This window comes from Moschus berezovskii, chromosome 15 (genome assembly GCF_049115385.1).
Source record: "Moschus berezovskii isolate FMDL1 chromosome 15, NW_MosBer_1.0, whole genome shotgun sequence".
NCBI lineage: Eukaryota > Metazoa > Chordata > Mammalia > Artiodactyla > Moschidae > Moschus > Moschus berezovskii.
In genome coordinates, this window is record NC_142474.1 from 87,935,479 (window position 1) to 87,944,181 (window position 8,703).

General features: G+C 44.8%; 1 non-coding gene across 1 annotated transcript; it reads right to left on the reverse strand.

The window, feature by feature from the left end:
* Positions 1 to 2,395: 2,395 nt before the first annotated feature.
* Positions 2,396 to 2,502, reverse strand: LOC148775513 (U6 spliceosomal RNA). The gene has a single exon (XR_016039252.1). It is a non-coding gene; the product is annotated as a U6 spliceosomal RNA (small nuclear RNA).
* Between the last annotated feature and the right edge of the window lie 6,201 nt (positions 2,503 to 8,703).

Genomic DNA, 8,703 nt, shown 5'->3' on the forward strand with positions numbered 1-8,703 from the left:
AAATCTTAACAATTGGCCCCACAATTCCTTTTTGGGAATAAGAAGGAGGGAGCTGTCTCCTTGGGGGAAAGCCACTGAGGAGCAAATGCTACAGGCACCTGGACTCCAGGGGAGGGAAAACCTGCCAGGCTGGAGATTAGAGGAAGAGCTTCTTGTTTCTGCTTCTGCAAGGAGAGGGGAGAGGGGCAGAGGGTGGAAAGGAAAGAAATAAGCAAAGGAAAGAAAAGCCAGCTGGATGGAGGGAAGCCGAGCCCAGGCAGGGGAAAATGATGTGTCACTGTTAGATGGTAACCCAACATTCCCAGTCAAATCTGTTCCCTATTCAGTTCAGTTCAGTCGCTCAGTAGTGTCCAACTCTTTGCGACCCCATGAATCACATGGGATGTAAAGCCTGCCTTCCATCTCTTTAGGAAATTGTACTCAATTTACACATGGAAGCAAGATCTCATTAGTCTAGAAACCAAGAAAGCCCTTCAGGACTATTTACAAAAACCAAGGAGGGGAGGGCGGGACTTCCCTGGCAGTCCAGTGGTTAAGACTTCACGCTTCCAGGGGGTAAAGGTTTGATCCTTGGTAAGGGAACTAAGATCCTACACACTGAACTTGGCCAAGGAAGGGAAAAAATTCTATCCTTAAAAATAAAACCAAGACGGGTGGGCTTTGTGCTTCCCAGGGCTGGAATTGGGACCCGGCTGAGTTGACATCTTTTTTTTTTTTTCTTTCCTTTTCCCTACTAAGTTAAGTATAAAAACAAGTATCTTTTTGTCTCATGCTCAGCTTTTCTTTCTTGAAGGTTAGAAGTCCTCACTTTCCAGGTTTTGATTTAGCCAAGGATTTAAAAAAGCTTTCTGTTCACAGTGTTCAGCTGAATACAAGTAACGAAAGCTTCTGATCACCCGCTTCCTCTAGTCACTTCATATGACCTTAGCTTGCCTGGTGCTCCTCCCTCAACTCCAGCCTCCGTGGTCACCGTCCTGACCTCCTTCCAGGATAACTTGATGTTTAATATCCTAATTGTTTTTTAACAGTCTTTAAGCTTTCTCACTTTTATTCCCCCATCTGGATTAAGAGAGAGGAGAAAGGAGTATTCTCTAAAGCGATTCATGGTTCATGTCTAAGAAAAAAGCAATGGTTTAAGAATTGGGAAACCCCAGGTTCTGGCCTTAGCTCTACTGTTGACTAGCAGACACTCAAGCTATTTCTAAAATAAGTTAGAATTTAATCTTTTTTCTTTTTTTTTTTTTAATAATTGAGGTTTCTTTTAAATATTTATCTTATTTATTAAGTATTTATTTCACTGCACCGGGTCTTAGTTGCAGCACATATCTTCAATCTTCCTGTGGCGTGTGGGACCCAGTTCCCTGACCAGGGATCGAACCCACACCCACTGCATTGGGATCTCAGAGTCTTAGCCACTGGACCACCAGGTAAGTTCCTGAAATACCTCTTTAATGTCTCTTCCAGGCTAAAGTCTGAATCTCTGGACCCTCATAGTTTCCCACCACATTTACTCTCTGCTTTCCATTAATACCAAAAAAGAATCCAGTGTATTCATGAATCCTAATTCTAAGTCATTAAAAACAGGTTTCTGTCTCCTTTTTTTTTTTCTTCAAACTTTAGAAAGCCTAATTAACTAAAACAGAAGAAGTTATAAAACATATTTTACACAGTGGTTTTCTTGCAAGCTGTCTTTAATAGACTTCTTTCAAATTCTGACAAATACACTAGGTGTTTGGTTTGGATGTACAGAACTAAAAATATCTAAAGAAGAGATTTTTAATTACTTAGTTCAATCCATGAAATTCCTGAGAATTCCATTTGGAAGAAAGAATAAGAAAGCATATGGGGGACTTCCCTGATGGTCCAGTGGCTAAGACACTGTAGTCCCATTGTAGGGGGCCTGGGTTTGATCCCTGGTCAGGGAACTAGATTCCACATGCCACAGTGAAGACCGGAAGCAGCCAAATAAATAAATAAAATTTAGCAGCAAAACAACAATATGGTAGTAAGCAAGCAGGATTTATTTCAGACAGAAAACAGACACTGAGAGGAGGTGCAGGGCCCCAGACCAGGACCCTTTCACTAAGCAGTGCGACTTTAGATAAGTTACTTAACCTCTCTGAGCCTCAATTTTAAAAAAAAATGGTCCCCGTTTTATTCATACTTTTAAATTTTATTTTTTAAAAATTTATTTATTTTAATTGGAGGGTAATTACTTACATTATTGTATTGGTTGTGCCGTACATTGACATGAATCAATTACTACCACCTCCCTCCACACCCCATCCCTCTGGTTCATCCCAGTGCACCGGCCCCGAGCATCCTGTATCATGCATCGAAAATCGCTTTACAATGTTGTGATGGTTTCTGCCATAAAAACATGAAATGTTCCCCAGTTTGCATGAAATGCTCCCTCAGTTTGCATGTCATCTTTGAGCAGGGGCCATGCTAATCTTCTTTGTATCATTCCAGTTTAAGTGTATGTGCTGCCACAGTGAGCACTGACCCTCAGTTTCTTCATCTATAAAATGGGAATAATGATACCTCCCTTGCAGGACTGTTGTGAGGATTACATGCCAGGTATATATTAAGGACTCAGTATATGTTCATGTTCTCCATTAAACACCATCTTATTTTTTACTTTGCTCACCAAGAACACACGCTTGGGGCTGAAACAGCCTAGGTTCAATGCCTGATTCCACAATTTTATCAACTCAGTGATTTGGGACAAGTTGTTAACATTCTCGGAAGCATTGTTTTCTCATCTGGAAAACAGAGCTAGCAACAACAGTGCCCAGCTCCAGGAAGCGTTCATGAACTAGTCACATCCATCAGAATGACATTAAATCACCACGGAGACAGCAGGGATGCTGAGAGAGTGCTAATGCTGAGTGGCTGCCGAGTTGCTGCCGAGGGCTCAGCCAGGTGGCCAGGAGGAGGCTCCAACCTTCTCTTTCTCTATTTTACCTTTCCTTTCCCCACTTTTCTTTTTAAATATTTTTAATGGATTATTTTTTTGGCTGTGGCGGGTCCTGATTGCAGCGTGTGGGGTCTTTCACTGTGGGGCGCGGGCTTCTCTCTAGATGTGGCTCCCGGGCTCAGTAGTTGTAACTTGCATACTTAATTGCCCCGTGGCTTGTGGGATCTTAGTTCCCCCACCAGGGATCAAACCCTCGTCCCCTGCATTGGAAGGCAGACTCTTAACCACTGGACCACCAGGGAAAAGCCCCTCCACACTTTTCTTTGTCTTTCTCCTTTGTCTTTTCTCTCACAGATTCTGCTGTGTGAAAAATGGTTGCATCCAGAGCGGTATGACATGTAACCCATATATTTCCTTTCCCTGCATGGCCTCCATAAATCTTGTGTCTGTGCATGACCCTTTCTCAGTGCTGGGTTTCTGATTCCACTCCCCCAGGTAGGATGCTCTGTGTTGCACTCTGTGCCATGGATTTGGTGCTGTGTGCCCTCTCCTGCCTCTGATACCTCCAAGATGTAAAGACCCAATTTCTAAGAATCCTGGGGGCAAAATTAATTCTCAGGAACGACCACGACTTAGCATCTTTGCATTTCTATTTGTGGCCTCTTGTTTGATCATGCTATGCATAATAAATTAATGTGGCATTTCCAACCGGAGTAATTCTACTTGCTTCTTTCCCTGAATATTTAGACTGGGGTCAAATGGCTTCCTGTTTTTGCTTAAGAGTTAAACAAAAGGGACTTCCCTGGTGGTGCCATGGTTAAGACTGGGCCTTCCAATGCAGGGGCTGCAGGTTCAATCCCTGATGGGGGGGGACCAAGATCCCACATTCCTCACTGCTCAAAAACCAAAACAAAAAACAGAAACAATATTGTAACAAATTCAATTAACAACTTTAAAAATGGTCCACATCAAAAATGTCTTTAAAAAATATATATGTGTGTGTATGTAGTCTATACATATGTGCACGTGTGTAAACCTTTGTATTAAATAGTTTGCCTTTTTACAACAAACTGCATCAGAAGCCAATTTTTTTCAGACCTGGATGCTTTGAAATGTAAATTCATAGTCCCTACTAACAAACAACCATAGGGATTCTATGTCTGTGCACATTTGGCTAAACATCCGGACTTTATGTCACCTACTTGGGAGGCTGAATGGTGCCATCATATAATCTTGGACTTAAATTTCAAAACCCTGGCTTGAATTTTCTTCTTAGCCTTTCTCCCACAACTGACGGTTTTACCCCAGAGCTAAAGACAAACGAAGAACAAAAACAGGCCTGTTGTTGTGTTGATTATTTTTTGCTCACCTCTATTTCTCTATTTAAAAAAATTTTTTAGGTATATATTTTTTAATGTGGATCAATTTTTTTTTAAATGGCCACATCATACAGCATGCAGGATCTTTAGTTGGGGCATGCAAACTCTTAGTTGTGGCATGTGGGATATAGTTCCCTGACCAGGGATGGAACCCCAACCACTTTAGGGTATTGGGAGCTCGAGTCTTAGCCACTGGACCACCAGTGGAGTCCTAGACCCATTGTTTCTTGACTGCTTTCCCTTTGTTCCTGCAGTCCTTTCTTCCCTTAAGATAATTAATTACTGAGACCTGTTTAAGGGCAAGCATTCTGGCCCGGCTTAGATCACAAAATGTCTTGGACCAAAATGGGTTCTCTTATGTCAAAGAGGTCATGCCTGATTTTCTTTCTCCAGGGACCTACTGCCCTATCTTCTTACAACATCCAATGTTGACATAAAAGAAATTTCTAGTTATCTCAACCAGATCATCAGATGCTCTGGATCAAACTCAAAACTGTCAGATTTGTACCCTTTGTATATTTCCCCAGGCTTCCCAGGTGGCTCAAGTGGTAAAACAAACAAACAAACAAACAACAACAACAACAAAAACCCACCTACCAATGCAGGAGATGCAGACAGTAGATACAGGTTTGATCCCTGGGTCAGGAAGCTCCCCTGGAAGAGAAAATGACAACCCACTCCAGTTATCTTGTCTAGAAAGTTCCATGGACAGAGGAGCCTGGCGGGCTACAATCCACAGGGTTGGAAAGAGTCAGACACAACTTAGCCACTGTACACACACACACACATGTAATTCCCCATATTTTGTCTTTCCTCTTGTCATGATGGGCATTAAAGTCTTAAAATGAAGAGGGTCTATAAGCTTTTTTTCAGGGACAACCAGGAAGGATGGTGGCTGACCAGCCCACTCAAGATGGCTGTTCTCTTGCTCTCTGTCCATCCCCTGCCTGACCAGTGCCTGCTTCACTTACACTGACTCTGGCCTTCCTACATACTTGCTTTGGGCCTCGGCCAGTGATTGTTCTTATCAAAGGGGCAGTGAAGGGTGTGCCCTTCTGTTGGTTTCTCTGGTAATCGATGAGCCCATATGACATCAACTCCCCTGTAACTCGCAATCTCCCCCTCCACCAGGAGCAAAGACTGCTCCCACGTCCTGAAGGTGTCTGCTGCACAGGGTTGGGGTGCCGCTCTAGGACTTTGCTTCAGATACGTAAGCTCCCCATCTGTCAAACCACTGATGTCTCTGTTGCTTGATGCATGTGTACATGCCAAGTCACTTCGGTCATGTCTGACTCTTTGCAACCTTATGGGCTGTAGTCTGGCAGGCTCCTCTGTTCATGGGATTCTTTGGTCAAGAACAATGGAGTGGGTTTGCCATTCCCTTCTCCAGAGGAATCTTCCTGGCCCAGGGATCAAAGCCCCATCTCCTGTGTCTCATGCATTGCTAGTGGATTCTTTACTGCTGAGCTGCTGGGGAAGCCCTCTCTTGCCCAATCCAGGCTTTCTTCAGTCTTGAAGCTGGGCAAATGAAGGCTTTGTAGGCCTGTGAGGTTCAGTCCAACAGATGAGCATAAAAAGACCAGCTTCCAGAGCCCCTCAGGAAGGGGTGGGAAACTTGACAGTTTGGGTAGGTGGTGAAAATTACCAAGAAGAGAGGTGGTGGGGTGGGGGAGCCCCGGGAACTGCCAGGGTGGAAAGGAGAGCTTGAGAGGAGCCTGCCTGGGCCTGTGGCTCTCCCCCTGGGGGAACTTAGGAGAAAGGGTTCCTCAAAACAGTGATAAATATACTTTGCACTGTAATAGGATTCCATTTGAAACTGTTACAGCCGAGGTGTTACGAGCCCATTCTTGTGTCACAGCAAGCTAGGCTGTTCCTGCATTTGGAAGTTATTATTTTATTTTCCGTGTTCCTAAAATAGCACAGAGGAAGTCTTCTGTTGTTCTCTTACCTTGTGCTAATCTTAGAGCAACATGAAAATGCTGACTGTACGCGGATCTTGAAACAACACCGAAAACTTCCAACACGGGAAGACAATTAATTCCCACTCCTTCCCCCTTTCCTCTTGGGTTCCAACGACTGGCTGTGTTTAACCCTAGTTTTGCCTACTCTTTCCCAGAAAAGTCACAGCTAACATGCATGGATCTACCGCAGGAGCATAGATGCAAGAGAGTGGATTCCAGCTTGATTCTCCAGGGGCTGATGTCTCATCAGAGAACTAGTACTGAAGAGCATGTGTTCAGTGCTAAATTTGGGGTTTGGATGATAATGGCTTCAGGAATGCAGCTGAGACAAGAAACCCTGAGGGCTGAAACACTCAAGCTTCTTGGAGAAGGTGAGCCTCCACAGATAGATGTAGGGAAGGAGTAAAGGTGAGTATGTCAGAAAGAGAAAAAGAAATATTGTGTATTAATGCATGTATGATATGCATTATGGCAGGCTACAGTCTGTGGGGTCTGTATGACCACAGTCACGACCAAAGCGACTTAGCATGCACACACCACATATATTTACAGAATCTAGGGAAACAGTACTGATGAACTTATTTACAGAGAAGAAATAGAGATGCAGATGTAGGGGATGGACTTGTGCACACGGCGGGGGAACGAGAGGCTGGGACACACTGAGAAAGCAACATTGATGTATACACACTCACTCACTCTCAGTCACTCATATGTGTCTGACTCTTTGAGACCCCATGGACTGCAGCCCACCATGCTCCACTGTCCATGGGATTTCCCAGGCCAAAATACTGGAGTGGGTTGCCATTCCCTTCTCCAGGAGATCTTCCCAATCCAGGGATCAAGCCTGAGTTTCCTGCATTGCAGGCAGATGCTTTACTATTTGAACCACCAAAGAAGCCCCATGTATGTTCATAACTTGTGGGAGGCGGCTATATAGCACAGAGAGCCCAATCTGGAGCTCTGTGATGACCTGGAGGGATGGGATGCAGGGGAGGGAGGCTCCAGAGGGAAGGGAGATATATATATATAGATACATATGCATCATTATGAGTGATTAACACTGATGTATGGCAGAGAGCACCACAACACTGTAAGGCAATTATCCTCCAATTTAAACAAGAGAGAGACAGGCAGGTGGAGGGAGCAGGCGAGACCAGACTGTGTGGGGCATCTCTGTGGAGAAAGAGGGACCCAGTTCACTGGAGACAGCAGTCATGGCTGAAGCAATTTCTGATTCAGTGAAAGTCTAAAGTAGGATCTTCCCCAGATTAATGGAAACCCTGTGTGTTGCAAACGTATTCGTCAGAGTATTAGAGGGAGGTAACGGGTGACCCGACTCCTGGGACCTGCCAGCTGAATATGGAGTCGGGAGGGGGAACGTGTTCAGAGAGCCTTAGCCTCTGTACCTCTGCTTGCTCTCCTGAGTTGCTCTGCCCAGTCGGGGCCGAGATAAGGGTGCATGTGCCCCCTCCGGCTCCCTGTAAACCCAGCTCATGCTATGTCTCTCTCTTGCTCTCTCCCTTCCTCTGCCTTTTCTGCTCACGCACAGATGCTGAGAAGCCCTTCCTCGTTGTGAGTTTGGATGGAATGTCTACCTGTGACGTCAGTCTTTTGTGTGCATGCTCGGATGAGCAGGGATGGTAATCGATGGGAACTCTATCAATACCCACCTGGTCTCAGGGGCACGAGTCTCCAGGCCCAGCTCTAACACCTTTTAGCTCCTTGAAACCTGGCATTTCAACTACCTGCCCTTCAGTTTCATTGATTTGTGAAATGGAGACTTTAATGCTCCCCCTATCTACCTCACAGGATTTCCTTGAGGCTCAAATGAAATATGGTTGTGAAAGTGCTTTGGAGACAAAGAAATGTACTTATTAGGAGTAACTCAATACTTGAGGGATTGTGTGAGGGTAAAGGTGGTAAAACTGGGATGTCTCAATAAATCCCATCCAGCCCTATGGTTTTATAAAATTGCTTTATACTACTTTGTTGTTGTTTAGTAACTAGGTTGTGTCCGACTCTTTTGCAACTCTGTGGACTGTAGCCCACCAGGCTCCTCTGTCCATGGAATTCTCCAGGCAACAATACTGGAGTGGGTTGCCATTCCTTTCTCCCAGGATCTTCCCAACCCAGGAATTAAACCCACATCTCTTGCTTGGCAGGTGGATCCTTTACCACTGAGCTACTAGGGAAGCCCTTTATATTCCTTAAATAAGTTGAATTAGGTAGCTTTTTCTGCTTTTCTAACAACTCTCACTCCAATGGTATCTTTTCACCTCCCTGCTTCTGCTGCTGCTGCTGCTAAGTCGCTTCAGTCGTGTCCGACTCTGTGCGATCCCATAGACGGCAGCCCACCAGGCTCCGCCATCCCTGGGATTCTCCAGGCAAGAACACTGGAGTGGGTTGCCATTTCCTTCCCCAATGCAAGAAAGTGAAAGTGAAG